This window comes from Kogia breviceps, chromosome 15 (genome assembly GCF_026419965.1).
Source record: "Kogia breviceps isolate mKogBre1 chromosome 15, mKogBre1 haplotype 1, whole genome shotgun sequence".
Taxonomy (NCBI): Eukaryota; Metazoa; Chordata; class Mammalia; order Artiodactyla; family Physeteridae; genus Kogia; species Kogia breviceps.
The window spans coordinates 61715835-61735285 of NC_081324.1; the positions used below are offsets into that span (position 1 = coordinate 61715835).

Here is a 19451-nt window from a genome sequence, read left to right on the forward strand (position 1 = left end):
TTCTTTTTCTTAGATTCAATATATATGTGTTAGCATACGGTATTTGTTTTTCTCTTTCTGACTTACTTCACTCTGTATGACAGACTCTAGGTCCATCCACTTCACTACAAATAACTCAATTTCATTTCTTTTTATGGCTGAGTAATATTCCATTGTATATATGTGCCACATCTTCTTTATCCATTCATCCGATGATGGACACTTAGGTTGCTTCCATGTCCTGGCTATTGTAAATAGAGCTGCAATGAACATTTTCGTACATGACTCTTCTTGAATTATGGTTTTCTCAGGGTATCAAAAATCTAGAAACAATAAATGCTGGAGAAGGTGTGGAGAAAAGGGAACCCTCTTGCACTGCTGATGGGAATGTAAATTGATACAGCCACTATGGAGAACAGTATGGAGGTTCCTTAAAAAACTACAAATAGAACTACCATATGACCCAGCAATCCCACTACTGGGCATATACCCTCAGACATTCACTTTGAATGAGGCTCTTTGAAGCCTTCAGTGGGTCAGTTTGTAAACAGAGAAACACCAGGAAGCTGTCGGAATAGGAAACATCTCTCTACTGTGCAGCAGGCCTGAGAACTGGAAAACCAAAAGTCATCACTCCTTCGATTTGTTGTAAATTCAGTTCTGTTTACAGGTTGTAAGACAACACTCTTTTCTATCAATAAAACACACCCGGAGTGTCACAATCTCCTTCTCAGAGAAGGTAGTGACTGAGTACTCAGGTTATCAAGCTAGCACCAAATCCTGCCGCCTCCTGTCAGACAGGGAGAGACACAGCCCTGCCCCTGCGCCTGGTTCCCCAGCCAAGGCCAATAATCCCTGTTGTAGAAATGGCAGACCTTGTTTCTCTTGCCTTGGATCAACCAGTGGTGCAGGTGTAGGTGTCCCTTGGGGCCAGGACTCATTCATCTCTGTCCCCAGGGCCTGGCACAGAGCAGGACACACAGTTTTTGTTCAGTCGAAACAATAAAAGCACACAGGAAATGAGACTGAATTCTGTTACCCAACATAGCTACTTCATATCTTCCTGGGACTAACACCCTTTAAATGGCAGAGCTCCTAAAAAATAAGATTTTTATTTTCTACAGAAAGTGTTTTTTAAATCTAATTTTAGATGTGTTTTTAAATATTGTTGCTAGAAATGGACACTTAAGCCTCAATATTTCCATCAGTAGGGAAATGCTTAGCTTATATACAGCAATAAATTCATAGTATAGCATTATACGCAAAAGTTGAAGAGAATGTTAATCTCTATGTTCTAACATGGAAAGATCTTTAAATATAACGTTTTTTCTGAAGACAGAAAAATACAGAAATATAAGCGGGGTGTTATCTCATGTTTTTAGGTAAATGATTCATGTATTCAGTAGATGAAAATAAATTTGCAGGGGACTTGTATAATTTTAATAGATATTAAAACAGCACCCCCCCTCCCATCACACACATGCATAAATCTGATCACGTTAGTAAAAATGAAGAGAGAAGGAGAGGTGTCCTGGTCTTATCCAAAAGGGATGCTTGGAAGAGGGGGTGAGTCCAGCCTGGTCCACAGGGAAGGTCAGAATCTGTCTTACAGTGAAAAAAGGAAAAAGGGAGAAAAAGAAACTTCGAAGAGGGAGGATTTGCAGTTAAGCTGGAGGATGGGAAGGGAGGCAGGGGCGAGCCTTGAGCAGTGAGGATGCGGGAAGGAGGAAACAGGTCCTGGAAGCAGGTCCCTCTTGGAGGAGAGTCCGACGGTCTCTGGAGACAAGCAGCCACCGCCCTCCATTGACCTCCCCGCCACCCTTCCTCCCACGGTCCCTTGGACAGCTCAGCAAAGTCACTGGCGAGCAGTGACTCCACAGGTGCAGCGAGGGAGGGGCCAGACTGAAGGACCCACGGGGCGGGAGGTGGGTGGAGCTTCCAGTGAGCACGGCTCCCTGGAGTCACCTGCTGCAGGTGCAGCGGAGAGGCAACATGGGGACCGGATGACAGTGTGAAGGCCGGGACCCGAGCGTCCTTTATCATAAGCCAAGGGCAATTCACAAGCAAAGTGATTTCATGAGGCTAAGCCATTTTTAGTCGATTCCATCACTTGGCTAATCTAATTACAACTTGCTTCTGAAGATGCTGGCCGGCTGGCAGGCAGACCCTGTCCAGATGCAGCCTCGCTCTCACAGGCTGTCATTGCTGCAATGCCTTCCATCCCACCAGGTGACCCTGCCAGCCGCCGTGAACGTGGCCCATAGCCGGGCTTTGGAAGGAACGACAGCTGTAGGGGACACTCCCGACCACAGGCTCTTCCAGGGCCACGACCCGTCATCCAGCTACCCACAGACAGCCTGAACTCAAATCGTCTTTCTGCAGAGGTGCCTTTAAAAAGTTTTACTGGCACTATTGCTTTTTTACTTCTGGTAATTGCTTTAGAAGAACAAAGCTCTTTGTTTAAGGGGGGCCCAGGGATCTCGTAATTGCCACGAGGCACACAAGAGGTTCCTAGACTTTCTAAACAGTTTCTCTTTTAACATTAAATATTAAATTCCTAATGTTTGGCCAAAATGTAGATGCTCCCTTGGGAGGGGGAGGGGATGCTCTCAGGAAGATCGCAGAGTCTGGTAAGTGATACCTCCTGGTCTCTGGCCTCAGAAACGCAAAGCACAATCACACCCTGGGTGGGCGCGGGCTGACCTGTGCCCCGAACCCAGCAAGGCTGTGCTGGAATTCCAACAGGCTCCCACCTTCCAGCGGCATCTGGGGCTTCAGGCTCCCTGAGCCTGTTCCCACGCTGTAGCAATGACTCACCTATCCAGCCCGCGACTCCATGTGTGGAATCAATTCTTGCAGAAGTATTTCCAGAATCCGCAGGGGCTCCAGGCCACACCATGCAGGGGCCACCTCCTTAGCTCTTCTTTCTCCTTTAATAGTTGATATCTCTTTTTCCCAGAATTTTCCATCTGTAAGTAATGGTAATTTCAGGGACACTCAGTACCATAACTGGAACCTCAGAAATGCAGAGGAGACTCTAAAATGAAGCCCTTTAGCCCAAAGGGGCAGACACCCCTCCCACCACCTCCTCCAGGATTTGGGAAGCCATGATCCAGGCATGCAAAAGAGGAGACGGGGCAAACTTCCATGTGCCCTTTCCAGACACAAGGCCAATTTTCAAAATAATGTCTTACTTGGACAGAAAGTCTATGCTGTGATAAAAGGTTATCTGCTCACAATTTTATGATAGAGACCTCAAATCTACAAACAGTAGGAATCTCTGCTCTGGGCTAACTGGTCACTCACTGCACGGGAGGCAATGCACACAGTCCAGGAAGCTGGGCTTCTGGGACATTCAGGATAACAGAGAGGAAAATAACAGAAACCAAAAACCAATAAAACCGGACTTTCTCCACCTGGCTCTCACGCTGTGCTAACCAGTTCTGCACTAACTATTTCTGCACTAGTTAAGTAATTCTATCTTGTATTTGTAGAATGGTCTACAGGGAGTATTTAATCTTCACGTATGAATTAGGCATTATTAGCACCACTAAAAGCCAAGGACACTGGGAGGAGACTGCACTAGGCCCCTCTAGTTCTCAGAACTACACAGGACCCCTTCTCCAAAGAACCTAAAGCGACAAAAACAGAAGTCCCCAAGGTGGCAGCAGTGACTGGACAGACATCTGCGTTTTCCATCTGCAACAACAACCCTGACGTGTAACTCATGTGGCCGCATTTACAAGGGAGGGAACGATGCTCCGTTATCATTTGGGGACAGGACGAAGGACTCTGTCACCTAGCTTCTTTCACCTGCTTACTCACGCCAGAAACAATTTTAAGGAAACCTTCCTCCACAGTCCGAGGTAGAACTGGGGTCTACCAAAGTCATACATTCCCAGAGACCCCTGCACACAAGCCCCTCTTGACCTGCTGGGCCTGAGGGTTGGAGGGGCATCTCTACCAAGGAAAGGGACAAAGAGATGTCAGGCTCCCCTCTCCAAGACAAAGGAGGCACATCACACTGAGATCCAGGCTGGCTGTGTCTGTCGACCTCCAGGTTTCCCGGACGATCACAAGCATCAGCGAGTTTAGGTTTCACGGGATGGAGAAGACACCAGCTTCGAGGAACCAGGGCCGAGACCCCACCCTGGGGTGCGACAGTGGGAGGACAGGACCAGGCCACCCCGGATTCCCAGGGGAAATTAAAGTCGCTTGTAAGCATTTGCCTTTGCTGGGGCAGAAAAAGAGCGACAGGAAACCAACTCTGACATTTTACCTCCTTTTAAGAAAACACATTACATCTGGTATAAGTTAAGGCGTATCATTTTTCAATTCAAGACATTTTTATAATAGAACTTGGACTCTACTAATAACCAGCTACAACCTGCTACTCCTTGTGGTGACGGGCAGCTCACATCCGGACACACAGACACACTGGCTGCAGGTGCCCAGACCAGCATCTGCACCAACAAGCACCTGCCACCCTGTCGGTCTCTCATCGAGGTTAGAAGAGGCTCAAGACCACTTCAAACTCCAGCTTTAGCCAGGACACTGCTCAGCAGCTCCACGCTGGGGGTGGTCCGTCCACAAAACAGGAGGAGATTGGGACAAAGGAGATTCAGCCATCCCCCCTTCAGCGCCTTGTTTTAAAGATGACAAAACTCAGGCCCTGAAGGAGCCCAACTTAATCCAAAGGGGCTGCAACTGTACCCAGGGGGCTGCGTGATGAAGTGGGGTTCCCACCAGGGCCACCCCCTGCCCTCCTCCCTTCCCGTCCCCACTCCCCCCTCCATCCCTCCCTTCCTCCACGCCAAAGACCCCCTCCCCACCCAGTTCGCAAGGGGTGAATCCAGTTCCAAGAGGAAAGTGAGGACCCCAGTAACGGGAGGACCTCAGCAGTGTGGCTTTGCCGTGGTTTAGATGCGTGTTTGCGGGAACAGAAGCGGTATGACTGGTGTGGCCCTGTGGCTTCGATGAAACAAAAATTATTAATAGGAAACCATTTATTTCCACTTCACCTCCTGATGTCGTAAATGAACTTTTGGCAGCTGGTTCTACTTTGCTTTGCTAATGCTAATTTTAAAATGAGTCTGCAGGTCACTGTGTGAGGCTGCGCGCCAGGCCCCATCGCTGACACCATCCCAGCCCGGTGCCACGCGGCCCTACTTGTCCTTTCTCCAGGCTCCTCCATCTGGGGTTCTCTTTTAAGACACTCCTGTGAGGCTAAAGGCTTTAAGTAACTCGCACCAAGGTTATAGTTATTTTTTCAGATATTTTCCTCCTGACTTGAGGAGCCTGGGTGACGTGAGAAAAGCAGGAGCTGGATAGGATGGATTTGTCAGAAAAGGGAAGGGAGGGCTGAGAAACCCCTTTACGGCTGACCCTGGAGCCGGCCCTGGACCCCACCAGCAGGTTGAAATGGCCCCGCTCATGCTGGATGAAGGCAAAAAGGACAATTGGGCCGACACGTTCACCGTAGCAGAGGGTTGGGAAAATGACACATCCTGGTGGAAGCTGTTAACCGCGCCACTCTCACACTCAGGGAAGGCAGAAGGGGGACATGGGCGAGTCACATGCTCAGTTCATGAAAAACACAACATTTTCATCCCATGTCGTCCCCAGCAAGACTGAGGATGAACCTGATAACTCACAGAAAGTGGCCAAATTTGTCGAGGAGCAAAGCTACCAAAATTCTCTGAAGAAAAAAATAGATAACGTGGAAGGCCCTCTATCTCCTTGACAAAATGAATTGGAGTTCAAAACCTCCCCACAAAGACTGCTAAACATTTAAAGAAGAAGTAATACCAACGAACACAAACCTTTCCAGAAAACTGCAAAGTCAGGGATACTTGTCAACTCATTCACTGAGGCCAGCGTGACTCCAGTATCAAACCCAAACAATGATTTTATGATAAAACTACAGACCGATATGCCTCATGGATAAAGATACAAAAATTAGAAACAAAATTTCAGCAAATCAAGTCCAAGGATACATGAGAAGGATAATATATCATGACCAAGTGGGCTTTACCCCAGGAATGCCAGGTTGCTTTAACATTAAAAAAAAAAAAAAAAATCAATATAATTCATCATATTAACAGACGAAAATAGAAAATCCATATGAGTATGTCACTAGATGCAGAAAAACATTTGAAAAAATCCAAAATCTCTTATTAATTAAAAGTCTTGTCAAATAAGAAGTAGAAGGGAACTTTCTTAACCTGATGAAGAGTGTTTATAAAAAACCTGCAGCTTAGGGCAATGAAAACACTGTGATACACTAATGGTGAATACATGTCATTAGACATCTGTCCAAACCCATAGAATGTACACCACCAAGAGTGAACTATAACGTAAACTATGGACTTTGGGTGATGGTCATGTGTCAATGTAGGTTCATCAATTGTAACCAGAGCACCGTCTGGTGCGAGACAGATGTGGACAGTGGGGGAGGCTGGGGGCAGGGCCGGGGGTGTATGGGAAATCTCTGTACCTTCCTCTTAATTTTGCCGTGAACCTAAAGTGGCTCTTAAAAAATTAAGTCTTTTAAAAAAACCTACAGCTAACACAATCCTTAAACGTGATATTTAATGGTAGAAAACTGTGCGCTTTCCCATTAAGGTCAGGAAAAGGAAAGAACGTCCATTGTTGTCACAGAGTCCAAGCTCGCTCTGCTCGCTGCCCAACAGGCCGGTAAATTGGGAGACGAGGTGTTGAGGCAAGGAATACGACTTTATTCGGACAGCCGGCAGACAAAGAAGATGACAGACTACTGTGTCCGAAAAACCATCTTATCGGGGTTTGGATGCCAGTTTCTTTCATAGCACAGAGAGGGGGAAGAGATGAGGAAGTAAAGTAAAAAGGCCTTAAGTTTTGCAAATATCCCCTGGAACGCCAGCCTCGGGGAGGGGATGTGTTAATTTCTTCTTTCTTGCAGCCATCCACAGGTGGACAGGGTCCAGATGTTTCCCTGAACAAAGGCACTTACATTCAGGCAGAGGGGCAGGGTTCCCCGAGGCAGGCCATTATGTATCGACAGTATCCTTTTAGTGAACAAAAGCAGCAGGCAGCAAAGGTTAAAGTAAAAGAAACAGATCCAAGATGGACTCAGGATTGGCTCTTTCCTGTTACACTGTCACCACTTCTATTCAGCTTTGTACTGGAATTTCTAACCTGTGCAATAAGGCAAGGCAAAGAAGTAAAATTCATGTAGACTGAAAAGAAAAAGGAAAACATTCTTTACTCACAGACAGTATGATTGTCTACGTAGAAATCCTATGGAATCTCAAAAAAAACCCTATAAGAACTTCAGGAGAGTTTAGCAGTGCTGCTGTAGACGAGCCACACACCTATCAAAAAGTCAACAGATAGGGCTTCCCTGGTGGCGCAGTGGTTGAGAGCCCGCCTGCCGATGCAGGGGACCCGGGTTCGTGCCCCGGTCCGGGAAGATCCCACATGCTGCGGAGCGGCTGGGCCCGTGAGCCATGGCCGCTGAGCCTGCGCTCCGGAGCCTGCGCTCCGGAGCCTGTGCTCTGCAACGGGAGAGGCCACAATAGTGAGAGGCCCGCGTACCACAAAAAAAAAAAAAAAAAAAAGTCAACAGATAAACAATGAACTAGTTCTCAGCAATGAAAGGAGTGAACCATCTACACACTCAACAAGATAGATGACTCTCAAAATAATTAAGCTGAGTAAAACAAGCCAACACCCCAAAAACAGTACATGCCATATGATTCCATTTATATCAATATCTAGAAAATCCCAACTAATATACTATATATATATATTAATCCCAACTAATGTCAATATAATATAGTGACAAGAAGCATGGTAATGATTGCTGGGGGGTGGGGGGCAAGTGGGGCAGGAGGGAGGGATCACAGCAGGGTGTGCTGAAACTTGAGAGTGGATTTGTTCATTATCCTGGTTGCGGTAATGGCTTCCTGGGTGTAGACTATATACGTCAAAACTAAAAGTGCCCAAGTATGTGTGGTTTAGTGTATGTCAATCACACCTCAGTAAAGCTATTTTTCTTACAAAAGTCCACGAATTAGCGAGGTCTTCTCTGCCACTGACCCTCTCACTTAAAGTTGCATTATGCCCCCCCGGCACTCCACCCTGCTCTCCTCCTCAATCTCCTCCTAAATCCTTCTCCATAGACTTCTCACTCTCCAATCTAGCATAATTTATTTTTTTATATCGTGTTTACTGTCTCTTCCCAGCCATCCCACTACACCGTGAGCTTCCTGAGGGCTCACCGTGACCTCCGTTTTCTTACTGACTGTAGCAACTTACTGTAGCAACCGGAAGAGAACCTGAATGAGGAAATGAACGAGTGAATGAATGAATGAAGGCTTCTTTGTCTCTCTGCCACCCGTGTCTCTCTCCCACATCCTCTGTTAACACAGAATGAGTCCTCGTGCCTAAACTCTGAGCTGACAGGAAAAATCCAGAAATTGGTATTCTGTCCGTGTTTCTCTATTAATTATGCTAATCATTCAGCCTTTCGGGCTTTCAACGTTCTCACTTACAAAAAGAGAAATTTTACCAGGCAATCTCCATGATCTAAATGCTGGTTATTTGTAATGTGCTTCTCTCAAAACTAACCTACAGATTCGACAAAATTGGAAAGATTTAGCAAATTATAGTATATTCATGTGCTATAGTTCTATGTAACAACTTTTCAAAATGAAGTAGATTTATATGAACTGATTTGAAAAAAATATCCATGTCAAATACTGTTAAGCAAAAAGAGATGCTGTCGAACAATGTGTACGGTGCGATCCAGTATAGAAAAAATACCACAAAACCATGCATGTCACATGCATGTGGTCAGAGGGACACAGAAGACAGTGCAGTGTGATGGCCAAGCTGTCGCCCGTGGTTACTCCAGGGGGCAGCCAGAGGGCAGGGGAGAGTGTCACTTAATTCATACACTTCAAAATCAGAAGAGTGAAGTACTATAAAAAATCTACTTTTTGCATTTTTGTTTTTTCTAAAATTTTCTATTTCCATAAAACTATTTTTTCTTTAACATTTTTAATGAAACCCTGGCCCCTGACCTCCCATCTCTACTTGTATTAGGAAGGCCTGCCTGACTCAGGCTGCAGAATCAAGGCTCTCAGCACTATTTCTCTGGGCCTGCGTATCCCAGTGAAACCACTAGAGGAGTGGACTGGGCCACGAATGACCAAGAACCTGAGGCCATCACAACACGTCCCCAGCCAGGCGCCAGAAGCCCAGACAGTCCAAATGCACATGTGGCAAGCCCATGACAAACAGCTTTTCTTTATCGATTTTCCTGACCGAGAAAGGAACCAGGCTTGTAAAACCCAGGACACACCTTCCAAGGGCTGGCCTAGAAACACTCTCTCCTAATACACTGTCAAGGGCAGAGCACCCTCCCAAACCTCATTACGTTCCAGTCAGCAGGGTGGGCTGACTTCATTCCACAGAAGGAAGAACAGGCTCTGGAAACAACCAAGTCCAAGTGTTCCTCACCATTGCATTTGATTTCACTTAGATAATTCCTGGAGCGGTGCATCCTCCCTTTCTCACTGAGCATTTTGTCTAAAGTAAATGAGCAGGTAATATATCACATTCCTAACTCCAGACAGGTTCCCCAGGAAAAATGCAGTGCAACGAAGCCCCCTTTCATCACTGTACGGTTGCTCCAGCCTGAGGCACACAGCTAATCACACCAGCTTCTAAATTCTGAAGTCACCTACCACTTCCCTGTTGATGGGTGTTGGGCTTTCACCTGTCCCCATGGCTACAGCCACCACTGGGTGAGAACTGGGTGTGTGGTATGAAGGCACCAGTCCCAGAGGTTCATGTTCCACATCTGTGCCAAGCTCCTTGCTGAACTGCATTTACCATGTTCCCTAAAGTGTGCTCACACTGGAGGAGAGATGAGTTCCCTCACCCCACAGAATGGAGAAGGGAGGGGAGAAGGGTGTGTGGGGGGGGGGGACTTCCCTGGTGGCGCAGTGGTTAAGAATTTGTGGGCTGTCTCAGAAGGTGAGAAAGGCCAAGACTTCTCATCTCAGAGGGTGAGAAAAAGATTCATTGGATCTTTTAAAGGAAAACTAGAATGACCTTTGAAGCTGTAATAAAACAACTCATATTATGATGTTTATTATTTGTGTCTGAGTTTATGCTTACATGTGAATTTTATAGTACATAAGAAGCCATATTATAAAAAGTGAAAGATGAGTGAAACCATAGGGACCCTGAAACATCTGATATTCTACATCTAGGAGAAGTCTGTTTCCCACTTCTAGAAGAAGGAGAGCACACCCTTACTGAACTCTGACCATGGACTTACGGGGTGCAGATTAGTTGACATTGTCCTTTTGTCCTTTGAAACTGTTCGTGACGTTGTACTGTGCTTTGTTTCTCTAATCCACGTTGTGAGCACACAAAGTGTGCACACAAAGCTCACAAATGAGTATATAATAGGTGTGTTTATTACCTCTGCCTTTCCAGACACATTTCTCATTTTCTTTCATCTTTTCCCCATACCTCATCTGCCAGGCGCTTCCTACCTGCGCTGATCAGCTAATTTACATCCTTAATCTCTCCTTAGTCCTAACACTTGAATTTATACCTCAGTGGAGCCTTGTCTGCCAAAAAATATCATATCTCTTTTTTCAGAGTTGGGTTTTTTTTTTGTCTTTAAAAGTTAGAAAATAAAGTGGCATGGAAAAACAACTCTTTTTTATAATTAATTAATTTATTTTGGCTGCGTTGGGTCTTTGTTGCTGTGCGCAGGCTTTCTCTAGTTGCAGTGAGAGGGGGCTACTCTTCGTTGTGGTGCACGGGCTCTAGGCGTGCAGGCTTCAGTAGTTGTGGCACACGGGCTCAGGTGCTCTGCGGCATGTGGGATCTTCCCGGACCAGGGCTCGAACTCATGTCCCCTACATTGGCAGGCAGATTCTTAACCAGTGCGCCACCAGGGAAGTCCCAAACAACTCTTTCTTAATATGAGAATGATTACAAATCCTCCAGCACCACTGAGGAGGTAAAGGAGACTGGAAAGGGCTTACCTTAAGTGCAGATGACACAATAATTTATTTTAAATGTGCCGGCTCTTTATCACTTGGCTAAGCTATAGCCTCCCAGCAATTGTTTCCCAGGGACTAAAAGACTCTCTATAGATACATGACATCAAGAAAATTGTCCCAAGAGACAGAACTTTCAGAGGACAACTGAAGGGGTCCCGAGGGATGTTTGGGGGTGATCTGCAGCAAGTTCCCACACCACATGGCCCTGGTTATGGGGCAGGCACCTCCGTCTTACCCATGGATTCGCTCAGTGGGCTGCAGAGGGGCAGCGCCTGTTCTCTTAAGACGAGGCTGCCGAGGCCTCCTCTTCCCCTAAAATCCTGTTAGTTGAATTACTTTAGATTTGCTCATGGTGTATCTTTCAACACATTTGGAAATGCCTACATCTGATGCAGGGTTTGCTGATGCAAACGTTGGAGTTTCATAAGCAACCTGGGAAAATCACAACACAGAGAGCAACATAAAACCACAGCTTCCAGCTCCACCTTAACTTCAAATAAATAAACTTAGAGATCCTCGCAACTTAGGCCTGGCCTCTGCTGTTGGGGTGATCGTCAGGGTTACTCACTGGGGTCTGAGCAGCCTCCAAAGCAGGCCAGAGCCCCTACCCTAAGAGAGCTCACAGTGGAAAAGGGAAACAGGTGGGCACGGCCGTCCCTCTGAGGGAGAATCAGATGAGGTCAGTTCTCGGGGCTGTGCTGGGCAGTAAGGACCAGCAAGGGTGGGAGCCGCTGCCGGAGGCGCTTTGGGCTCTGTCAGAGGGAAACGGAGGCGCATGTAAGCCCTAACTAGACGAGGCGCCTCAGCCTCGCAGGTCCCCCGAGAGCACCGCCTCTGGAGACTTAGGAAGGGATGGGTGCACAGAGCCCTGCAGGATGTGCTGGACAAGCATCGAGCGAGCGGGGAGGGAACACGTGACGTCAGAGCAGGGATGGACCCCTCCCCCGAGGACGAGAGACTAGCAGCCCGACCGTGCGCGTAGGTGAGGAAGCGGAGGGCTGTGGAGGCCCCCGGGATGGGGTAGCTCAGCGGTACGCAGCGAACGTTGGCTGTGGTTGCCCCAGAGGAGGGGGGCGGGGGTGCTGGGAGCCTGGGGTGGGAGCAGATTTATGTTTTACCATCTGCATTTTTTTAACTATTTGAACAGACGGTGGGGTAAGTGGGGAGAGAACTGGGGTCTAGACGTGAGGCCACAGGCTGCTGTCTCCTCCTCAACTTCATCAGAAATGGACTAAAGAAGGGGGACCAAAGGGGCAAAAGAATGCAAAATTTGGGTGAAGCAAGTGGGGCGGGGGTGTTGGAAAGAAATGTCTGTTATTTTAATATAAAAGAAATGACAGGGGACTTCCCTAGTGGCGCAGTGGTTAAGAATCCACCTGCCAATGCAGGGGACATGGGTTCGAGCCCTGGTCAGGGAAGATCCCACATGCCGCGGAGCAACTGAGCCCGTGAGCCACAACTACTGAAGCCCGCGTGCCTAGAGCCCACGCTCCGCAACAAGAGAAGCCACCGCAATGAGAAGCTCACACACCGCGACGAAGAGTAGCCCCCGCTCGCCGCAACTAGAGAAAGCCTGCGCGCAGCAACGAAGACCCAACACAGCCAAAAATAAGTAAATAAATTTGTAAAAAAAAAAAAAAAAAAAAAAAAAGACAGGTATATTACAGGTTGCTCATGAAAACTGTAATTTATCAAAAACAAACGTTCCTCAGAAAAAGAGAAACAATAACATCGAAATAATTTTCAAAATTTGTGCTGCTCTTCTAGGCCACATAATTCAGCATTCAAAAGAAGGAGAGTGAAGATTATTGAAATCACATCTCCAAGGCAGATTCAACTTCTTGGAAGAAAACGTGTGCTCATACCAGTGAGGGCGGGGATTCTCAGCAGGTGACCGTAGTCGTCAGACAACCGACGCCCCGGGGCATCCCAGGCTGACCCAGGGGCAGCACAGGAAGACCCCCCCCCAACCCACTTCTGAGCCCGGGACTCCCCGGCGCGGTGCCTGTGGTTATCTTCCAAGTGGGACGCCAGCTGGAAGGGAAAGTGGCCTGTTGGGCCACTTGATAAAGTGTGAGTTGGAGAATTTTCCACGGAGCATATTTTGCAGGGCCGTTAGGGAGGGAGCAAAAAACCCAGTGTCTCTCCTGCAGATATTCTGGGGGCAAAGGCCTGTTGTGTGAAGACGCACACGGCCCACAGGCCCCCGCGGTGGACAAGACGCGGGTCTACAAACGCGCACAACCGAGAGACCAGGAGGCTCCCAGCTTGTCCCAGACGCAGGTTTTCCTCGCCCGCCCTGGGAGGCCTTCAGAGGCAACAACAGCCCGAGAGAGGATTCAGGAGAGTGAAGAAGAGTCTGTTCTCTCTTCCTCCCAGTCTCATCGTCAGATGGGGCTTCACTGGCCGTTTCTCTGGGGCCATCTCTCAGGGACGCTTCAGCCCACTATGTCCACCACCTATTTTTACAAATAGTTTTATTGGGAACATGAGCCCTCTCCTTCCCTTACCTACTGTCCAGGGTGGCTTTCATGTACAGGGACCGAGTGGGGTGGTGGCAGAAAACACAGCCTGCCAAACTGAAGATGCTGACTGTCTGGCCAGCCACTGGCCGAGAGGCTGGCACCAGGCTGCCTGGTTGGCTTCTACTTGATTAAAACCCCCCACCTGTCCCAGGCTTTGCCTCTCCCTCCGCCTTTGGTGCTGCAGACATGGGGGTCCCTGCAAGGACAGCAGCCCAGGTGCCCTTCCCGCAGGAGACAGACGGAAAGAAATGCGTCCTCTTTCATCTCATCTGACCACCATTGGCACTGGCGGGGTCACATTCATCCATGGGCACCAGGGGTGTACTTGGGTGGGCGCTGAGGAGCCAGTCCCTTTAAACAAGAAGTTTGGAGGAGAGCATCTCCTGGGCCATGAGCTGCCCATTGGTCCTGGCGTGGGCTCAGCGTGACCACTTCACTCACAGGAAGGGACACGGAGGCCTGGAGGAGGTTCCTTGGGGGCTGCTCCACCCTCTACCTGTTTGTGCCACAATACCTCACCATTTTCGGTGTTAAAGGGGGCGCCTGCGTATATTGTAACTTTGCATGAAGGGCACGCTGAGATTTGGCAACTTAAGTTTTTTTTCTGGAGCAAGATTTAAATCCCCCGATTAATCATCCATCAAATCATCCATGCCTAGCAGAATGGTGGGTTCAACTCACACGCTCCTGAAAGGAGCTCGGCTGGTCCAAAAGCTCTGGAGTGAATTTTCAGATCAGCACCGGGGGTCTGGCAGTGTCCTTCTGTGCTAAAAACAAAGACTTGGTTTCCTACCAAAATTAAAACTTTCATGGGAGCAAAGGGTAACATAAGATTTACAAAGTTTTTAGTTTTCTTGTTAATAAAAGAGTGTATTTAATGTTGAAATTATCACGATTTAATAGTGTTTTTCTTGAACTGGTGAAGCTGACCCACTGGACGGGAATGCAGAGTTTATAGCGTTGGATGTTAAAAACACTTTTCAATCATTATTGGCCCTAAAACCAAAGCTATAAACACCCTATGTCGGAAAATATATTCTGCTTTCTGTCTTACGTTTAATTCCAATGGAGATGGAATGTTGGATAAGAACTTCTTGGTTATTGATGAGCAGGAAATTTTAACTTTCCAGAAAGTGAAATTTTTTTGTTTATAAACTTTTATATAAATGATTTACTCAAGACATATATAACACAGAATGCTGAAAGATAGAGAAAAGCATTAAAATATTAAAGCATTTAATTCTGATTTAGTAAATTCTTTAGCAAATCTTATGGGCCAGATTCCCTCACAAACATACTGACTTAATTCATCACAGAACCCTTGTGAAATGGGCAGATGAGTCCATTTTACAGATGGGAAAACAGAATCTCATTAAATTTGTCCAAGGTCATATACTACTAAGTAGACTCCCATTAAATCACACTGATTCAAAATAGATTTTATAAAATCCAAACATGAGGAAAATCCAGAAATGTAATATCCAAAAGCCAAAAGAATATTTAGGTGCCATTTGTTTTTATCCTTTTAATTAATATTTCCGAATTCATATTGTACGGATTGCAAAGCGTTAATGCAAAGCATCAAAGAAAAAGGGACTCTGCCACTGTTAACCGTTACTGTCACTACCTGAGAGCACAGTATGGGAAGGAACGCAGAAAGCCTTTTAACTGTGTCTAAACTATTTCAGGGTCTGTTTTGCAGTGTCAGGCAAAGAGGCTGGAGGAGATTCTGGCCCCACTGCTGGCTGGTGAGCGCCCTCTAGTGGTATTTTGTGAAAGTTCATTGGGGCCTTAACATTCTGGGGTGGGGGGTTCCACCCCCATTAGGAATAGGAAAGCTACGGCTCATTCTCGCCCAGAACTGCACTGTTGAAAAATGCACACACAATAACACCGAAAATTCATCAATGAGGAGCTCTAGGAAAGGACAAATCAACAGGCAAGTACGTAAGCAAAACACCACGTGGATACAGCCCCTTCCCTGCCCCACTACCCCCGGGGCAGGGCAATAATCTGGCCAGCAACCAGATTTGGAGACGATGAGGCTGTCACTCGTTGTGGAAATAATAAAACCAAATTTGAAACGGGCTAAAATCGCCTCAAATCTCGGCAGCAACAGAGCATGTCTTCAGCAACAAAAAATGCCTTTCATTTAAACAAATACCTTATTTCCTTTCTACCAGTTCTGAACTACTACTTTACCATTAAATAGCCCCTAAATTTGTTTTTCTTTTCACAAAGGTAAATTCAATTTTTTAACATGAAAATTATTTTAGACCTCCCATTTAGATTCCTATATTCACAGTTTGTTGTAATTTATTTATTTAAAGTTTAAACCTATGTTTAAATTCCTGTGTATTTTTTTTATTAAACAAATAGAGTTTTTTAGAAACACCAGGCAATGAAGTATTTTTTTCCTCTTGAAAAAAAAAAGATTGTTTTTAACCATTCTAAAATTCGAAAATGTCTTTTTAAGCTATAGACAACATGTACCCTAAAATTCCACAAGGTAAGAGAGAAAAGGAAGATAAAATAGGAGAATTTTTAGCAAACTATACAATTTTCAGGAAATAGAAACATGGTACAATCGGGTAGAGGAGAAGCTAGCTTCATTTTCTAACGTTTATCTACATACCTTTCCCATCAGAACTTGAGGTCAAAAACCACGTCCCACCTCTCTGTTGCTTCTACAGTGACTGTATGATGCCATTTGAAGTCCTCAGCAAAAAGACGCATAATTGGGAAAATCCTAATTTTAGTCGTTCTCTGCTGCTCTCTTACTGCTGTGAACAATCCTTTCCTGTGGTCTGTAGTCTATATACGAGGTTTCCCACCTTTTTATACCATTTAACGTTAGTTCTTATACAATGCTTTTTTAGCTACAGATATTGCAACACAGTATTTTTATACATGTACATTCCAATTGGTATACCTATATTTATAGCTTATCATAGATTATTTTCTTTTTTTGGATCTTTTTAAGCAATTTTCTTTAAGAAAAAAAAAATCAAAAGTCATCGCTTGAGGTGAGGTCAGGATGCATCCTACTCCTTTTTTTTTTGCACTATGCGGGCCTCTCACTGTTGTGGCCTCTCCCGTTGCGGAGCACAGGCTCCGGACGCGCAGGCTCAGCGGCCACGGCTCACGTGTCCAGCCGCTCCGCGGCACGTGGGATCTTCCCGGACCGGTGCACGAACCCGCGTCCCCTGCATCGGCAGGCGGACTCTCAACCACTGCGCCACCAGGGAAGCCCCACCTGCTCCTTTTTTGAACCAGCATTTCGAGGCTGCCAGCGTTTCCAGCAGTCATTACACACGTGACTCAGCAATTCTTGACTGAGAATCTTTTCTCTGTTTTTCTTAAGTAAATGAGAGACTCATAAGCAAGCAGCGTGGCATCCTTCTATTTTCTGTCCCCAACGGAAAAATAATTTAAACCATTTTCCTGAGCTACCTTTCAAAATGTGTAAACTAACATGGGCATCCGTCTAGTTATCCGTGTGTGTGTGTGTGTGTGTGTGTGTGTGCGCGCGCGCACGTGTAATTGCACGTGTCTGTTTGCAGTTTTCATCAAGAGGCCTTCTGAGGAAGAAACCAATGACACTTAAATCCATGCTTTTCCTTCACGCTCATTCCACACGCCACCACGACCGGGTGTAAACGTCTGTGTGTGTGTGGACGGCAGGGCAGGCAACGAAGGTGAAGAACATCCGAAATGCACTCACGTTAGTATTTTATTCTGACTCTCTCCTTCCATCCCAAAAGGCACAGAGCATCCCCCTCACCCCCACCCTGCACCCCAAGAACCGTGAGGGGAGAGTTCCCACCTCTGGGTCCCCTTCCACCTCTAGACAAGCAGCCATAAGTGGTGTCCAGTCACTTGGGAATTTCTTACCCTAAGAAACTCAGGAGATGGATTGTCCACGACACTCCTGACCAGGCTCCTGGGGCCCGAGCCCCAAAGACTCAAATGGGGGGGAGTCCCCCTAGGTCCAGCCCCAGCCTCCCCTCCCCTCACATCGCATCCATAACCCCGCTGGGGACCATCGCTCCCAAATCCCCATCTCCAGGCCAGGCCTTTACACAGAGTCCCCAACCCAAGGTCCAGCAGGTGGAGGTCTCAGAAGCACCTCCAACTCCACGTGGCCAAAGGGAACCAGGTCTTCATGGGATCACATGTGTCTCCTGCACCCGGGAAAAGCACAACCATCCTTCCAGAGGGACAATCTAGAAACTGGGGTGTAATCATTAGAAACTCCCTCTCCCCACCTGACACAGTCAACTCATCACCAGATGCTGTCCATTTAAATCCCTAAACATCTCCAGACTCCCCTCATTTTCTCCACCAGCACAGCCCCCTCCCCAGTCCAAGCTACAACTGTCACCCACATGGGCAACCCCCTACGTCCGCCCAGATCCACCCCTGCCCTCCAAACCCTGGTGCTGCTGACCCACGTGTTCTCCTGCTGGAGCCCCTCATGTGACCTGCATGCCTAGTGTAGCCACGTGTGACTCTCCCTTCCTGTTTCTGATGCACTGCCTGTCCGTGGCCCTCGTCCTGCCTTCTTCCCACTCGATTTCTCAGCTCCAGAGTCGTCCCCTATAAATGTCCTTCCCTCCACCCTCCTGGACCTTCCCAGCGACTTCTCTACCCGGAGCTCATCACGGTTAGTAAGTGAACACTGATGGGGGGGCAGTCCTAGGAGGAAGGGTTGAGCCTGCTTTGCTCAGCATTGTACGCCTACCATCCATCACAGGGTCCAGAATGTAACTGTTGAAGGATTAATATTGGTTGAAAATTATTTTTTATGAGTGAAGTGTAGAGTTCATAAAAAAAACAAACCCGCTTTGCTAACAAGTGCAGAGTAAGGAGACAGCGTTATTGACTTTTCTGTTGTAAAAGCACCATACCACCCAACACACAGACCAGAGAGAAAACTTCGTTTTTCGAATTTTCAGGAGGAAAGTATTGATTCTTCAGTAAATGCCAAGCCTTAGGTGCATTATGCTAAGTGCTAAACATGCAGTATTTCACTGAATAAATTCAGACACACTAACATTTGGGGGCATCGATCAGGAGGCCCAGCAGGGATGCTGCGCCCTCTGACCTGTATCATCACAGGTGGTTACAACAACGCTTTGGGACAGGAATGCTCGCGGTCTGATGAGTAGTGGAAAGGAAGCTTGGGAAGTTCAACCTCACCAGCCAGGGAGGTGGCCCAGCCCGTGTGTAACCCTGATGATCAGACCATCTAACTTGACCTTCCAGCCTCACTCCAATGCGACAGTGGCCCAAATTGTGGCAAATTATATAGAAATGTGTATCTCATACTGCTACCCAGGCTCCCCGGCAGACTGATCCCCGGCAGATGATCTAAAATATTTTACTCCCTAATTAGTGTTTTCAACAAGTATCTACATGAGAAGAGGACACGAGTCCTCATGGGCCCCAGCTAAACAATTTAAGCAGACCCGTTTCCTCTCCCCCAAACTCCCACAGTCCCACCCAGGGCCGCATAGGACCGGCCGCCATTGCCTTTGCAGGTTGCCGCTACCCTCGGCCATCCACCGGGAGTTATAAATTAAACCTGCACTTATATGTTTCTAGCAATTTGCTTCCCAGGCTCAAACACTGAGTTTCTAAAACTCTTTTCAACTTATCCAAAAATCTGCAGAAAAGTTAGTATTTTTCTTCTTGCTAGACTGCTAACTTGGCAATTTGTTCTCAATATTGGACCAGGTACAAAGAGACCAATTCAAAGCATATATTTATTCATGTCTGAAGCTGAAACACCTTTGGAATGCTCACTTTTTGGCATTCTGAGTAGAGCTAAAAAATTTTTTAATATTAAAATGTCCCCATAAAAAACAATGTTTCT

The 19451-nt window shown here is 46.8% G+C and overlaps 1 long non-coding RNA gene across 1 annotated transcript in view; it reads right to left on the minus strand.

Annotated features, from left to right (window-relative positions):
• Positions 1–19451, minus strand: part of LOC131742052 (uncharacterized) — a 212774-nt gene that overhangs the window by 135908 nt on the left and 57415 nt on the right. Inside the window, exon 2 of the long non-coding RNA XR_010837089.1 lies at positions 2797–2948. This is a non-coding gene — a long non-coding RNA (uncharacterized lncRNA). The remainder of the gene's footprint in view (positions 1–2796; positions 2949–19451) is intronic.